The sequence below is a fragment of the Lithobates pipiens genome, unplaced genomic scaffold, assembly GCF_037356315.1.
Source record: "Lithobates pipiens isolate NorthernLeopardFrog02 unplaced genomic scaffold, aLitPip1_a1.2 Scaffold_8, whole genome shotgun sequence".
In the NCBI taxonomy this organism is placed as follows: domain Eukaryota; kingdom Metazoa; phylum Chordata; class Amphibia; order Anura; family Ranidae; genus Lithobates; species Lithobates pipiens.
The window spans coordinates 109,542,460-109,559,834 of NW_027507903.1; the positions used below are offsets into that span (position 1 = coordinate 109,542,460).

The following is a 17,375-nucleotide window of genomic DNA, read 5'->3' on the forward strand; positions in this document are numbered from 1 at the left end:
AGCACTATATTTTAGGCCTGACACTTTAGGTGAGACACTGACTCAGCCAGGCCTAATGTGAATGCCCTTTGTGGGCAGGGACACACCCTCCCCCAGACTGGGGAGCTCCCTCAAAGGCCACGACAGCCTATCACTGCATCTCCAGCTTACTCACGAACAACTCCTCCCCAGCTGGGCTGACCCTGGATATTTAAGTAGGCCTGCCCCCTGCCAATCCATTTGGGGATTTGTAAGGGCTCCCCAGAACACCCCAGACAGCTGCAACCCACTTCTTCTCCTTCCTTTTCAGAAAATACTAGAACATTCTGGAAATAAGTGGGAAGTCTTGATGATGCTGCCTGTGAGTCACCCAGCTCTGCTCTAAGTTACTCCCAACCCAGATCAAAACACACCCAGGCTTGATGCTAGCCAAGCCTGGAAATGTACCTACTCTCAAAAAAGACATAACACTATCCTTCTAGCACACTAGAGGGTGCTACACATATTTGGTTTCTTATTTGCAGAGTGGCCATTGGTATTAAAATGAAGACTGAATACATCGTAGAAACATTTAGCTATAAAAGCAAAATTGGGGCATTTTTAATTGATACTAAACACACACTGTTTAATTTACAGTATTTCTTCTCTTTCTGCATATGGATGATGGCACTGTAATTATAAAAGAAAAAAGAAAGGAAGTTTCTTCTTTCCTAAACTATATACAGCGGTCACATGACCCAGCTCTTTCCTAGCCTGTCTGCAGGGAAACAGTGGCAGGAGGAGCTTCTATTCCTCTGATACTGGTCACATGTTCAAAAAAACAAGACAAAAAAAACAGCCTTTGGGATACAGAGTAAAAATAAATAATTAATAACAATAGACTGTTTAAATTGTCACACAAATAGTATATTAGAAATTAAGTCTCTTGGAAATTTTTAGATTTAATCCTCCTGAGATATGGCTTTAAAGGAGAATTTGTATATGCCTTTCATGTACTCTACCATAACCCCTCCACTAGAATAAGGCTACCAGGATGCAACTCCGATTTTTTTCAGAATAGGCAGTTACTCTGTTCCCCATTACTATTCGCACTAGCGATTAAACCATTAGCTACAGCAATCCTACTCCATAAAGACATTAAAGGCTACACAACAAAAAATAATACATATAAACTGAGCATGTACGTAGACGATGTGTTACTTTTCCTTTCTCAACCTAATACTGCATTCAATAAAACAAGGCTAACAGAAAATAGGAAAACAACAGTTCATAAATTCCATAGATTACAACAGGGTGCAAAGTCCTGAATTGTGGATAGGAAATTTCAGCTTAATGTTCATAAGGAAAAGAAGAAGTCCATCTCCAAGCCATTCACCAAACCGCCAGTGTAAGCAAACTCCACACACGGTGACGCTCCCTATGGTAATGCACTCACCAAAATTCTAAATGAGTATAGGCACGTCTATTAGTTACTGGCTCCTGGAATTCCTCAGCATTACACCTTCAATTCAACATTTCTTGCCTCCTCAATGCCAAACTCAGGACGACTAAGAACTTCCGACTCAAGTTTTTTGCAGAATACAGAAAACAAATCTCATAATGACTGAGTGAGTATGAACAGCATGTAATGCAGCATTTATTGATAGATTTTAATGATGTGGGTTTAATGACTCTTTAAGCCATTCTTCACACCTGTGACCTTTAGTGTGTGGTGTCAGCACATGTGTGTTGCACAAAGGCATTCCATTTATCTAAATTAAATTCCAACACGCCAGAACAGGCAAATAAATATACCTGCTATTGTGGCCCTCTGGAAGTATCAGGGGCTGAACTTGACTATCATTTTCAAGTTGACCAACATTGATGAACCATTAAACACCACTAAAGCCATACTGCTACTTTATAAATGTCCCCCTAAGTTGGTGCTAATTTCCATGAACAAACAGGAGCACGGGCAGTGTTATGACAGTATAGGAGGATGTTATGCATAGTCATTTTTGGAGGTTCACTCCATCCAAAACTTTCAGTAATAAATATTAATATTATTATTATTAAGGCGGCGTACACACGCGGGGACTGTTTGCCGAAACTAAGTTCGTCAAACAGTCCGCTCAAACTTTTGAATGAACGAACACGCCCACACACCGCACTTTTTGAGCGGACAAATACGGCAAACTTTGTTCGTCGTACTAAGTCCGCGCAACTTTTGAAATGAGCGGACTCGCCCACACACGAGGCAACAGTCCGCTCATTTCGAGCGCGTGTGCAGGTAGGCGGGGCCCGCGACGGAGACGTCGCGGGCTCCGCCGCCTGGAATGGACTTAAAGGGGAACCCCAACGCCGAAAAAAATCGGCGTGGGGGTCCCCCCAAAGTCCACAACAGACCCTTGTCCGAGCACGCTACCCGGCCGGCCAGGAAAGGGGGCGAGCGAGCGCGCCCCCCCTCCCGAGCCGTACCAGGCCGCGTGCCCTCAACATGGGGGGTGCCTTGGGGAAGGGGGGTCGCGCGGCCCCCCCACCCCAAAGCACCTTGTCCCCATGTTGATGAGGACAAGGGCCTCTTCCCGACAACCCTGGCCGTTGGTTGTCGGGGTCTGCGGGCGGGGGGCTTATCGGAATCCGGGAGCCCCCTTTAATAAGGGGGCCCCCGGATACCGGCCCCCCACCCTATATGAATGAGTATGGGGTACAATGTACCCCTACCCATTCACCTGTAAAATAAAAGTACCCCAAAAAAAAAACACAACACACGAGATAAAATATTTTATTGCACAGCTCCGGGGGTCTTCCGTCTTCGGGGGTCTTGTCCCCCTCTTCGGTTCTTCTGCCGGGCCACCGCGCCTTCTTATAGCTCTTTTGCAGGCGGTGGCCCGGTCTTCTGTCGCCGCCTTCTGTTCTTCTGTCGCCGCCTTCGGTTCTTCTGCCGGGCCACCGCGCCTTCTTATAGCTCTTTTGCAGGCGGTGGCCCGGTCTTCTGTCGCCGCTGTCGCCGCCGCCTTCCGTTCTTCTTCTTCTTGTTCTTCTTCTTCTTCTCTAGGAGATGTTGACACGTCGCTCTCTCCGGCCGGAATGCCAGAGCCGCGCTGAGCGGCCACTTATATAGTGACAATGGGGCGGTGTCACATGGTATATGTCACATGGGTTGGTCACATGGTGACCCCGCCCCCTTACGATGTCATAGTCCCCATGTGACATCAACCCATGTGACCAACCCATGTGACATATACCATGTGACACCGCCCCATTGTCACTATATAAGTGGCCGCTCAGCGCGGCTCTGGCATTCCGGCCGGAGAGAGCGACGTGTCAACATCTCCTGGAGAAAAAGAAGAACAACAAGAAGAAGAAGAAGAACGGAAGGCGGCGGCGACAGCGGCGACAGAAGACCGGGCCACCGCCTGCAAAAGAGCTATAAGAAGGCGCGTGGCCCGGCAGAAGAACCGAAGAGGGGGACAAGACCCCCGAAGACGGAAGACCCCCCGGAGCTGTGCAATAAAATATTTAATCTCGTGTGTTGTGTTTTTTTTTTGGGGTACTTTTATTTTACAGGTGAATGGGTAGGGGTACATTGTACCCCATACTCATTCATATAGGGTGGGGGGCCAGTATCCGGGGGCCCCCTTATTAAAGGGGGCTCCCGGATTCCGATAAGCCCCCCGCCCGCAGACCCCGACAACCAACGGCCAGGGTTGTCGGGAAGAGGCCCTTGTCCTCATCAACATGGGGACAAGGTGCTTTGGGGTGGGGGGGCTGCGCGACCCCCCCTTCCCCAAGGCACCCCCCATGTTGAGGGCACGCGGCCTGGTACGGCACGGGAGGGGGGGCCCTCGCTCGCCCCCCTTTCCTGGCCGGCCGGATTTTTTTCGGCGTTGGGGTTCCCCTTTAAGTCCATACCAGGCGGCGGGGCCCGCGACGTCTCCTTCGCGGGCCCCGCCTACCTGGAGACGCGCTCGTAATGAGCAGACTTTCCTCCGAGCGGGAACAGTTTGCTCATTTCGAAAGTGGCCTACACACGGGCGGACTGTTCGCTCAAACAAAGTTTCAGCGGACAGTTTTTCGGAATTTTCGAAAAACTTTGTTCGTCAAACTGTCCGCTGAAACTGTCCGCTGAAGCCCCACACACGAGCGGACTGTCCGCTGAAACACTGTTCAGCGGACAAAGTTGAGCCAACAGTCCGCCCGTGTGTACGCGGCCTAAGGATAATAGGACAAAGGACATGGCAGTGGGTGTAAACCCCCCACTGCTGTCGATGTACGGAATACACCAGTGAGTATGTAAACTCTAACAATGAACTTCCCTTGTTGGTGCTTAATCATGATAATTTAATTTCATTATCATTGTATCGGTGTGCCAATTTTTTCCAGCCATTTTTTTCCTTACTTCTCTTCTTGTTTCAAGCAGGGCCAGCACCTGATCTACATACAGAGGCAGTAGAGCAGCAGGGTAGGTGATTTGTTCCTTGAGCAGTACATTAAACTTCTAAATGAACTTAACTTATTTGTTCCCATTTAAAAAAATATGTGCCAGAAATCCAGTAGGATTGTAATATCCTGTGCCATGGGCCTCTGCTGCACTGAAACCTCAAACAATTTTGTTAGCCCTGCTGAGTTCTATAGTTCTAACACACTTTTTGGCCAAGAGTGACTATGATGCTCTTCCATACATACAGTACGGTGAATGAGCTTTGTCACTCTAGGACAGGGACATCAGAGGGAAACAAAAAGGGAAAAAAAGAAAAGGAATGCAGCCACCACATTTGTAATATATTAAATATATATATATATTTTTTGCATCAATAGATTTATTTTATGAGATGTATGTTCTAGGTGCATCATGACAAAAAGGCATTAAATGTATTGCAGTTTGTAAAACAGCCACAGCCTGCCAGCAGCTGGAGCGTGGGGACCTTGCTCTCTGTGTGAAAGCAATGATCTCTCTGCAAAGGTCAAACACGACCTCTGCTGAGTATGACCTATAGCACTGATAAGAAGGAAGGAAGGTGGGACTTTATATTAAGCATACACCCCTGAAGATATCACGATATAATGAAGATGGGCAGTACTAAGTATATTAGAACTATGAAGATAAAAGAATAGTGGTGCGCTGTACATTTTATCTTGATTTTTCTTTGGGTTCAGACATTTCCCTCAGTGCGTGCTGCAGTATGTTAGCTATCTATTCTCTGATCTGGCGCAGGAATACCTTTCTATACTATATTAGAACTATGGACTTTCCATGACAGCATTGCAAAACAACAATTAGCAGTCATTGGTTTATTGATATAAAAAAAAATATTAATAGTAAAATCATGAAAAAATATTGACATAGTAAGTTCATAATATAACCATTAAATAGAACAAAGTTCATTGGAATATATAAAATATGACAATGATAATAATTACATAATATACTAGTAACATAATGAGTTCATATTATACATATTGTATAGAACCATTTTCATAAAAGCGTTTCTCCCTGGTAAAAAACGATATATCAAATTCATTGGTACAATCCAATTGTTAAGTATGGTAATTGATGGTGTTGCAAAATATGAGCGAAAAGGGCATCTATCGGCTTGACGCGTTTCATGGCAACTGCCACTCTTCAGGAGCAAGTATGGGCTAGATGTCTATAAGTATTGAAACACATAGTTAATTTGTAAAAATAAAATAAAATAATGAGTATTTTATGTAGGAAAAAGAGAGGGAAGATAGCCCCAATTTACCAAGACTACTTACAGGAATGCCAATGAAACTGGGAGCAGGCATGGAGGGCCAAAAGGCCGACCAGAAACAACATAGATGTTGTAATTGACCGTAGATGGATAGCCAAGGGGAGACAATATTCCCCAGGGATAGGCCCCCATGGATGGAAAGAGAGAATGTGATCCACAAAATTGTAACCATCTGTGAATAAGGAAGTATATGATAAGATATATGGGATATAGCGGTGGATAGATTATTACAAAAGGTGACTAAAAATATCAAAAATATGAATGGAAAAACTAAGAAATGATGGTGCAAGGACTATCCATGATATGGACATGTCAAGGGGGTACCTATAGTGCAGGGTATTAGGGGTAACATAATAACCCCCATTGTGGTAACAGAAGTAATTAGAAAAAATGGGAAATGCCAAATAACAACGAAGCTATGGTATTGATACCAAGGACGGGGAGGGATTGGTGCAAAACATGATAGTAAATAGTGGAAAGGAAGGTTAGGGGAAACCAATAGGATACCTGGAATACAGTGAGCCTAATGAAGTCCAGTAGTGCACCATTACCATGGGGGTAGCAACCCTGAAGGGGGTATGAATCGACTGGGAAGAGTATATAGACACTCCAATAGGGTCATGGGTGTCCACCAATGCCACGGCCAATAAGAGGAAAAGGCGACAAAATGAAGAGCGGCAACCACCTCGTGGGGGACGCCAGATGGACACATCCAGCATTGCCGTGCCAATGTCAATAACGTGCGACGTAGAGCGAGCGGCGATGGAGGCGTGACGTCGATGCGCAATTGGGCTTCCATCCAATCCCCGAACAACCCGAAGGGGGGGAGAGGGAGGGCCCCAGGAGCACATCGCTACCCCCCCTCTCCTTTTCCTACAAAAAATACCCATTATTTTATTTTTACAAATTAACTATGTGTTTCAATGCTTATAGACATCTACCCCATACTTGCTCCTGAAGAGTGGCAGTCGCCACGAAACGCTTTGAGCCAATATATGCCTTTTTCGCTCATATTTTGCAACACCATCAATTACAATACTTACCAATTGGATTGTACCAATGTATTTGAGATATCATTTTTTACCAGGGAGACACGTTTTTATGAAAATGGTTCTATGCAATGTGTACAATATGAACTCATTATGTTACTAGTATATTATGTAATTATTATCATTGTCATCTTTTATATATTCCAATGAACTTTGTTCTATTTAATGGTTATATTATGAGCTTACTATGTCAATATTTTATCATGGTATTACTATTATTTATAGACAAGAGGTTATAGGACCACCCAAACAGTTGCTGAGGCTGTACCTTGTGTATCCAAACCTACAAGATTTATGGGATGTTTGTGGACTATCTCAGTACTTAATAATAGATGTCATTCAGAGGTAATGAAAAATTTATACAAAAACATTTTTTTTAACCTCCCTGGCGGTATGATTATTTCAGATTTTAGGTGCTGAAAGCGGTACAATTATTTTGCATGGAAATTTGGCGTTTTATATTGTAGTCCTGTAATTCTTAGGAATAACTTACTTAAATCTGTCCAAACCAGAGTCTAGCAGACATACCGGGTATGATAAAGTTTGAAAAACTAAATCATAAATTATAATATAATACATAACTATAAATAATTATACCAAATAATAATATAACAATAATAAAAATTATTCAATAATGTAATCAAATCAAAAACACTGAAATTTGCTCAGTTGCAGAATTGTCGTTGTCATTACTTTTCAGTATTTGATGACGGATCTCCCCACTATCGCTTAATTCTGCGAGTGATTCTAATTTGATATCGCTGTTTTCTAGTTGGTCTAAAACCATTTTTGATGTAAAGGGACAGTTTTGGTTGCTATGGACAATCTCCAGTTTCCAGGCATAAAGAACAGTTTTTATAAGATAAAACTGCATGCAGGGCACTGGACAGAACACTAGGGACAAAGGGGATGTGAAATAATTACATACAGCAATGTAATCTGTAAGATTACATTATACTGTATGTAATGCGCGTGTTTAACTTTTTGAATTTGGCGCCGTTCTCTGTCCTCGTGTGTCGCAACGCTCGCAGGGAACTGGGCTCGACTCCGTGATAGATCGAGTGAGACACGGCTCGCTCGTACAGCGCGGGGACATCGCTGGATCCAGGGGACAAGGTAAGTAAACCTCTCCCAGCATTCAGCGATGCGGTCTCGAGTCTGGTTCGGAGTTAACGCTTTTGGTACAAAATCTCCACCCCGAACCAGACTTGGGAATACCGCCAGGGGGGTTAATAACATGTAACATGTAAAAAATCAAAAAATTAAAAGCATATCCACCACAACCAAACAAAAACTATCGGGTTTCTCCGTAGGGTTTATGTTGAGAGGTGGTGTGACAGAGTTCCTCTACTAGTTTTTCGGTCAAAAACCGCTTCTTCAGGAGGGGGATCTAGAAAATAGATAAATATAGTAGGATAGAAACAAACACAGCAAAATATACATCATATTAACAAAATAATTTTACAATCAAATATAAATGAGACCAGCTCACCAGTACAACCAGTAGCAGCAGATCACGGGACCCACGAAATTTCCCCAGCGGCGAATGTGGGGGATTGTATAAGACCGGCTCTGGCATAAAGACAATAATATGTTGAGGAATAGTAGTCCACAAGGTTTAGGTGTACATAGATCATATGACACGAAAGCAAAAAATCCCGAAAAGTGCCATGCTGTTGAAGAACAGAAAAAAAAAAAGAAAATGATTGATCAGGATGATGGTACTTGTATTTATTTTTTTGAACTAATGCCTATTTGAGGCCTGAAACTCACTTTATTGCTGTATTACTATTATTGTTATTTTTATATCAATAAACCAATGACTGACACTTGTTGTTTTGCAATGCTGTCATGGAAAGTCCATAGTTCTAATATACTTAGTACCGCCCATCTTCATTATATCGTGATATCTCCAGGGGTGTATAATTCATATAAAGTCCCACTTTCCTTCCTTCTTATCAATTAATAGGGATGGAGGCGCTTGGTGGTGTCAGCCTTGCGCTCTCACACAAAGTCCCAACTGGTTGCTCTTGTTTTTTATTGACCTATAGCACTGCAATAAATAAAGCTCATGCTCCCTGCTGTTTGGAGAGATCTAGCTCTGACTCTTCAGGGAGCAAGTTGGACCTCTGCAGAGAGGCTGCTGCTTCCCCATAGAGAGCACTGGACCTTCTGCAGGGCACAGGCTTTTGTTGTTTATAAAGCTGCAGATGATTTTTAAATATAACAACCTGTCTGGCTTTACAAACCTTACATTACACCTTACATTACATATCTGGTTTGTATTGATCTGAATTAAAATAAAAGTTTCAGTTTGGCTTTAAGGTCAGTGGTAAAATAAACCTATGGTGTGCCTATAGATGGCAATTAGATCTGTCAGGAGCAAACAAATGTAATCAATTATGTAGTAGAGATTGATCGCTAAACAGAAACCGCACAAGAATAATGAATGATGCTATCGCTGTCCTTTTCATTGCATTGCATTCAAAACAGAAATAAAAATAGACATGCACAGATTCTTCTAATTGCATGGTAGTGCGTTGATGTGCATTTTGGTGCACTGCAACATATGTGTGCTGGAAGTGCATTGGGTCAATGTGCTGGGGTACCGTTGACAATGGATGGTACTACAATACACTAGTACCTGCAACATATATTAACATACATTGCAATAAAGCAAAAAAGTGTGATTCAGTGGTTAAGCATGGCAGTTCACAGAACACAGAATCCTGCAGAACACTTACCAACCAACCAGCAAAATAAAAAAAGTCAAAATTCTTTGAAAAGTTTTTAGTTTGGTTTACGTTGGATGCATTTGCAAATATATGTGAAGCTGCACTGCCACGTCAAGGCACTACAATACACTAATGTGTGTAACATGTATTAATATACATTGCAATAAAGCATAAAAGTGTGATTCGTGGTTAAGCATGGCATTTCACAGAACATAAAATCCTGCAGAACACTTACCAGCCAGGCAGCAAAAAAAAAAGTTGAAATTCTTTGAAAAGTTTTTAGTTTGGTTTACGTTAGATGCATTTGCAAATATATGTGAAGCTGCAATGCCACGTCAAGGCCCATCTGCAAAGTGCGGTCCCTAAGGCTGAATTCACCCCTATGGAGTTTTAGTGCTTTTTGCCTTTTGCAGATTTGCACTACAGTCCATTTTGTTACATACATAGCAAGAAATACATTGAGAGCCTAAACTAGTTAAAAAGATTTGTTAAAAAAGAGGTTTTGGTTGCATATAAGCGGTCCAGCGCACGCCTGCCAAAAGAAAGTACCGGCCTCACACCTCCCCTCATAGCGGGTCCAATGCACCCCTACAAAAGAAACTATGGGCCTCCAACCTCAACACCCTCACAGTTGGTCCAATTCACACCTGCAAAAAAACTACCGGCCTTCAACCTCTCCCCACAGCCGGTCCATTGCACACCTGTGAAAAAGACTACCAGCCTCTGTTGTGGAAATTTTATTGTATAAAATTTATGTGAACAGTTTAAGATGTGTGTTTTATAGATTGTCATCTGTCTCCCTATGTCTGATTTAAACAAGGAGTGCTCTAGCAGGGCGCACTTGGGTTGAATAGAGACCAGTGTTAAAAACGGTCAGTATGAAAACTTTCTCATGGGATTTGAGACGTTTTCTCTGTGTCTGTGGATGTTTGTCTTTTGGATACATATCTGCTTTAATAAGAGGACATTGGTATCTGCCTTGTTAATATACTCGTACTGTATATTGACAACATTAGTAGCAATGTCCCCACAGATTGTCTCAAGCCTGTAAGAACCAGTAGAATGAGCTTACTAGATACTGTTTACTTTGAACAGTATTAGCTGGGCTGCATGCTGACTAAGAGGGGTCGTGTGCACTTCCTTCCATGAGTGCCCTTCCCTTTACTGTATGTCATTTCCTGTGATGTTATTTTGTACTGAGGAAGTGATGGCTGTTGTGGGCAATCACTTCCTGTTTGTCATTCTTTTGTGTCCGATAAATAAAAAGCCCAAGGGTCTGTGCTCCAAACACAGAGGCTTGAGATTCCAGCTTGAAGCAGCATTGTTCCTGATTCTACCTGGTGCTATGAAGTACGTCAATGTCTTTGTACCAAAGAGCTTGATACATACGTGCTTTTAAGAGAAAAGGAATTGTTTTGTGCTTTGTGTGCATTTAGACGATGGAAGTGCACATTTTGGCGCAGTGTGGATTTGTGTACAAAAGCCAAGGGAATATTTCTACGACAGCCTCCAACCTCCCCTCACAGCCAGTTCAACGCATACCTGCCAAAAAAAGTACCAGCCTCCAACCTTCCCTCACAACCGATCTAACGAATGCCTGCAAAAGAGACAACCAGTCTCCAAACCCCCTCACAGCTGATCTAACACACATCTGCCAAAAAAGGTACTGCCTCCAACCTCCCCTCACAACCTATCCAATGCGTGCCTGCAAAAGAGACTACCAGCCTCCAAGCTCCCCTCACAGCCGCACCAACATACTCCAGCAAAAAAGACTACCAGCAATTATCCTCCCCTCATAGCCCATCCAGCGCATAGCTGCCAAGAAAGTATGGGCCTCAAACTTCCCCTCACAGACAGTCCAATGTGTGCCAACCTCCCATCATATCTGGTCCAACGCACACTTGCAGAAAAGGCTACCAGCCCCAACCCACCTTCCGAGCAAGTCCATTGCATGTCTGCAAAAGAGACTACCGGCCTCCAACCTCCCCTCACAGCCGGTCCAATGCTTACCTGCAGAAAAGACTACCAGTCTCCATCCCTCCCTCAGAGCCAGTGCAGGATACAATGCCCTAAGAGGGAGACGGATAGGCTATCCCCTTTCTTCCTTCTCCCCCCCTTCTGCAGTGGATGATGATGAGAGCTTTGAGGAGGCACTACCTAGAATAGCACCAAAGATATGAATCATCTGCCAACCTGAGATAGATCTGCCAATGAAAATCCACCATTGGGACTTTGTATCCATCCTAACAGCTGTAATATTTGCACATTGGTGTAAACTTTTGACTAAGGCTCTTGGGCCACCACAGGGAGTATTATTACCCATAAAACAAGCAGATGTGATGAAGTCCTAAATCTGAATATATCTGTATGTCCCAAATTCGACCACAAAGAAACTGTATAAACAATCTCCCCCTGCACTGATGAGCATTGACCCTTTTGGTCCTATCACTCATCGATATCATCTGAGTTCAAAAAACCTGAATAAAGATGAAAATAAGAACAGAGTGAGAATGGACGAAAAAATAAAATCTCTCAATCAGTTTTATAACAGATCTCCAGGGCCCCCAGAATTCAGATTGGAACCCCACAAAATCAACACAACACAAATTGTTACTTCGGGAAACAACAAAAACACAAATAAAAATAAAAATAAAAACATAAACAGTAGCCCTTACAATAAGAATGAGAAGAGCTCCCAGCCAACCCCTACCACCTCCAATACAATAAACTCTACCATGGTAGAATCCCCAATCACCCCCGTACAAATAAACCACAACCCAGAAACCATACCCCCCCCCCATAGTAAACCAGATTATATCATCGCCTTTTTTAGTGAAAAGTCCTCCTCCAACCCCAAACCCCAGAAAAAGAAAACTCACAGAAGAGGCTGTAGAGGAGGACGAAAGACCAACTTACGCAAACATATTAAAACACCAAAAACTGTAAAAATCTTTAATCTATCCTCATACAACCCATCACCCGCTGATATCTCATTACTCAGTCGGGGCTTAAATTTCGCACCTATAAATAGACCCAACCCTTTCACCATCTTTAAAGATCTGAACAATTACGTACGTACGTTGACTCTAAAAAGACACTTCCACATAAAACAAGAAAAAAACTCAAAAGAGACTAAAGAACTACTCGCCCCACTGATCACATCCCCACTCAATGACCATACAGGATCCATCTCCAACTCATCTTTTATCGACATCGACACTCTAGAAATCTCTAATGACGATGAAATGACGTCACAATTACTCACCCAACATCTTATCTCATCCCCCCCCATTATCCATACATCACTGAAACCTAAATCAATATTTTTTCCCACTCATTCTAAAGGCCCATACATTGAAAGTTTTTATCGAGTAGTCTATGCGGACATAATCAAACTATGTACCACCACTTCAAAATCCCCAAAAAATCAAAAATATAAAAACAATCTAACCCGCTCCGAAATTTTAGCCTTAAACAAGCTAATACATAAAGAAGACCTAGTAATCAAGCCTGCCGACAAAGGGGGCGGAATAGTCCTCCTAGACCGATCCGACTATGTGGCGGAGTCTCTCCGCCTCCTTGCTGATGATTCTACCTACAAAAAACTGACCTATGACCCAACCAATATTTTTGCAAATGAAGCCGAGGCTTTAACCAAATTTGCCCTCCAAGAAGGGATCCTTACAAAAACAGAAGCCGCCTTCCTACAAAAAAATTTCTACCAAATCCCCTACTTCTACCATCTACCCAAAGTACACAAAAATCTCCACCACCCTCCTGGCCGACCAATTGTGGCTGCTATGGATAGTGTCACCACAGGCTTCAGTTTATACATTGATCAATTCCTACAGCCCTTGGTGACACAACTGCAATCCTATATCCGCGATGGTCGTCACCTCCTAGAACTCCTGGCCCCTTACAGATGGGAAACGTCATATACCTGGCTCTCCCTGGATGTCAGTTCACTATATACCTCCATCCCACATGACTTTGGCCTAAAAGCGATTGAAAACTCCTTAATCAATGACCCCCTAATGAATATGAGGCAAGCGGACTTTGTGCTAAAGGCCGTTAATTTTTGTTTGACACATAATTATTTTACCTTCAACGGTGACTTTTACCAACAGATCCAAGGTACAGCTATGGGCGCCAATTTTGCGCCCTCATATGCGAACCTTGCGATGGGCTTCTGGGAGTCCCACTACATCTACAAAAATAATCCTTTTTCAGAAAACATAATCTTTTTCGGTAGATACATAGACGACCTTATCCTCATCTGGGATGGAGCAGCTGACTTAATCCCCCCCTTTGTTCAACATTGTAACAATAACCCCTATGGCCTATCCTTCACGTCTAATACCAACTGCGAGACCATAGCATTCTTAGACCTAGAACTGGGACACGAAGGTCATGCTATTATCTCAAAAAATTATACAAAACCAACCGCGGGCAACTCCTACCTTCACTTTAATAGCTGTCACTATCCAAAATGGATTAAAAACATCCCAAAGGGACAATTTTGGCGCCTAAGGCAAAACTGCACCAAACAAATCGACTATATCGAATCCAGTAACACCTTGAAAACTAAATTTAAAGAAAAAAACTATCCTGCACCCCTTATAGAAAACGCTTTCAAACAGTGTCTTTCAGAAAAAACTGCAACAAAAACAGACCGCCCCCCACAGAATCTCTCTAGTAGATTCATCACCACTTTTCACAATGAACATAAAACTATGGAAAGAATTTAAAAAAAACACTGGAATATCCTACAGCAGGACCCCCACCTAAAAACTGAACTCCCAGCCCGACCATCTGTCACTTACCGCAGGGCCCCAAACTTGAGGAACAAAATCGAACCCAGCAAATTAAAAACTCAATCCATTTTTCCCAAAACCCTCCAACTGATACCTCTAACTGGGATGTATCAATGCCACAAAGCACTTTGCAAAACATGCAAATTTGTCAAACACGGACAAAAAGAATTTACCACCAAAGGCAAAACCTATGAACTAAAATAATTTTACAACTGCTCATCCGATTTCGTAATATATGGTCTGAGTTGTCCCTGTGGTCTCATATATGTAGGGAGAACCATTAGGACTCTCAGACAACGTTTCGGTGAGCATCGTAGACTAATAGAAGGAGGCACAGACCCCCATAGCGTGCCCAGACACTTCGCCCTCTGTCATAAGGGGTCCACATCAGGTCTCAAGGTCTGGGTTATTGAGCAGATCCCCAACCATCTCCCTTCAGCGGAAAGGTTTAAAAAATTATGCTCCCGCGAAACCTTCTGGATCTACACTCTCGACGCACTCTCCCCAGGGGGAATCAACGAGTGTATCGAAATTGCCACCATCCTCTGATATAACCAACCCGTTATCATCTGTTGTAGAGCTCAAACTGCCCCATACCAGACACCCCTTGTCCATAGTGCGGTCTCTATCATACAACATGATTCCACAAAAAAATATCCTTCCATCTATATAGATATCCTCTCAATCTATCCGCTTGCTCTAGCTACCGATATTTATGAAAATATATTAGTATACATATTGTTTCCACCGTTACTGCATCTCTCAAGCGATTATACTCTCTCTTCTCCTTGCAAAGAATCATGCACTGATATTGGCTTGTATATGTACCCATGCATTTCTTTTAGAAAATTATTGTTATGATTTTGTATTTGTGTAATACTCCCCCTCCACTCTTTTTGCCGCCCCCCCCTCTCCCCAGGCCCCCCCCTCCCTCTCCCTTTCCCTTTTTTCCCCCCCTTTTTTTCCCTCCCCCCTCCCCCCCCCATTTTTATTTCCTCCCCTCCCCCCCCCTCGTAATCCACTCCCTCGTACCCCTTTTTTTCCTATCTCCGTGCCCCACACTCATGTATGTGCTCACACACATACACACATGTGTCCATGTAGGCATATATGTGTGCTTTCCTGATTATACTTCTGTTTTTTAATTCTCATTTTATTGTATACAATACGCTTAGAATAACATTATTAATTACATTAAAACACTGATAAGCGTACGTATCTACATGTGTATGTGTATATGTGTCTATACACATACACTATTTTTATTTTTATTCCCTTATAACACATATGTCCTGCACGTCCAATCTCCAATATAATTATATCTACACACTCCATGTATGCTCCTCTCTTTTACCTTCCTTTCTAAGTTTTTTAAGCCTTTTTACCCATTTTTAATATATATTTTTTATCTTCCTTCCATCCCCCTTTGTTTACTCATTCTTCCATCCATTCTTTGATTTTTTCCAAATAGGATTTTATCCCATAGATATCTTTACCGATATGTACATAAGATTTCACCATAGACGTTGACTTCCTCCTTATACTAAGCCGCTCCAGCTCCCTCTCTCTCCCACTTCCCTCTCCCCTCATTACTCATCCCACTTCCCTCTCCCCTCATTATTCATTGTTTTCCTTCTCATACTCGATCGTAGCCATGCCCCTTCACTTGCTCCTAGCCTGCCTCCAGCCCCGCCCACTGCCCTTAGCCTGCCCCTATTTATATCCTGAGTCCCCTGCATTTTTTTCTGATTCTGCCTGATGAAAGAGCGCGGTCGTCCGACAATCTCGACCCGCACGCTCAAGAAACGCGTCGCATACCCGCTGACGTCACAGCCCCGCGCCCTGGTCGTCTCTGCCTCCCAAGCCTCGTTTTGAAGACCGCACATCTCGTGTCCACCACAAGCCGGCTGCTTCATACAAAACACCTGCAGTGGACAGCATGTGAGAGGAACAGGAACAACGCGATGAGATGACAGATGTGGACCGGACCACTGGCTGACGTCCCAAAAATCAGATATACCAGATGACCCCTGGTGTTTAATGCTTACTTTTTGCCTACTAAATGTGAGTGCAAAATTTTATGTTTTTTACACTGAAAATAAAACCTTTTAAAAAAATCTGCACCCAGAGGCGCCCCTTTCTCTCCTTTTTCTCCTTTATCTACAGTATTATTACCCATAAAACAAGCAGATGTGATGAAGTCCTAAATCTGAATATATCTGTATGTCCCAAATTCGACAACTGAGCTGCTTTGTGACCGTGTCTGGGCTCCCCACCTGACATTGGGGGTGAGCGATTTGATCCCTGCATCCCATTGTGAATTGATTAAAATCTCCTGAAGAAGTGACTAGGTCATGAAACATGTAGAGCTGAACTGTAAGAGGTTCACCAAGGTCAAGTAGAACCCCAGCACCTGGAGGATGTGTGAATATTCTGGTGTGTATCATCTTATGCACACAGCTTTTTAAATGTGCAGTACATTTTTCTAGAGGGGGCTTACACTTTGTCTATGATGCATATCATTTACATTTTTAATGCAGATCAATCATTTTTTTTATTTAACGTGCCTTTAAAAGCCATGATTTCTCAAGTTTTCAATACCAAAGGAAAGTACAAGCCTCCAACTTCCCCTTACAGCTAGTCCAATGCACACCTAACAAAAAAAAGAAATATCTATCTCCAACCTCCCCTCATAGCTGGTCCAACACATACCTGCCAAAAGAAAGTACCAATTCCAATTTCCCCTCACAACTGGCCTGACACACACCTGCAAAATGATTACAAGCCTCCAACCTCCCCTCACAGCCAGTCCGACACATGCCTGTAAAAAAATTACCTGCCTCCAACCTACCCTGACAGCCAGTCCAACGCACACCTGCCAAATGAAAGTACCAGCCCTTAATATTCCCTCAGAGCAAGTCCAATGCACACCTGCAAAAGAGACTACCAACTTCCAACCTCCCCTCACAGTTCGTCTGACGTGTTTCTATAAAAAACATTACCTGCCTCTAAGCTCCCCTCAAGGCTGCTACAATGCACACCTGCAAAAAAGACTACTGACCT

General features: G+C 43.1%; 1 long non-coding RNA gene across 1 annotated transcript in view; it reads left to right on the plus strand.

Moving 5' to 3' along the window:
- The first annotated feature begins 1,298 nt into the window (after positions 1-1,298).
- Positions 1,299-17,375, plus strand: part of LOC143963137 (uncharacterized) — a 104,981-nt gene continuing 88,904 nt past the window's right edge. Inside the window, exons 1-2 of the long non-coding RNA XR_013270889.1 lie at positions 1,299-1,586; positions 4,382-4,423. This is a non-coding gene — a long non-coding RNA (uncharacterized LOC143963137). The remainder of the gene's footprint in view (positions 1,587-4,381; positions 4,424-17,375) is intronic.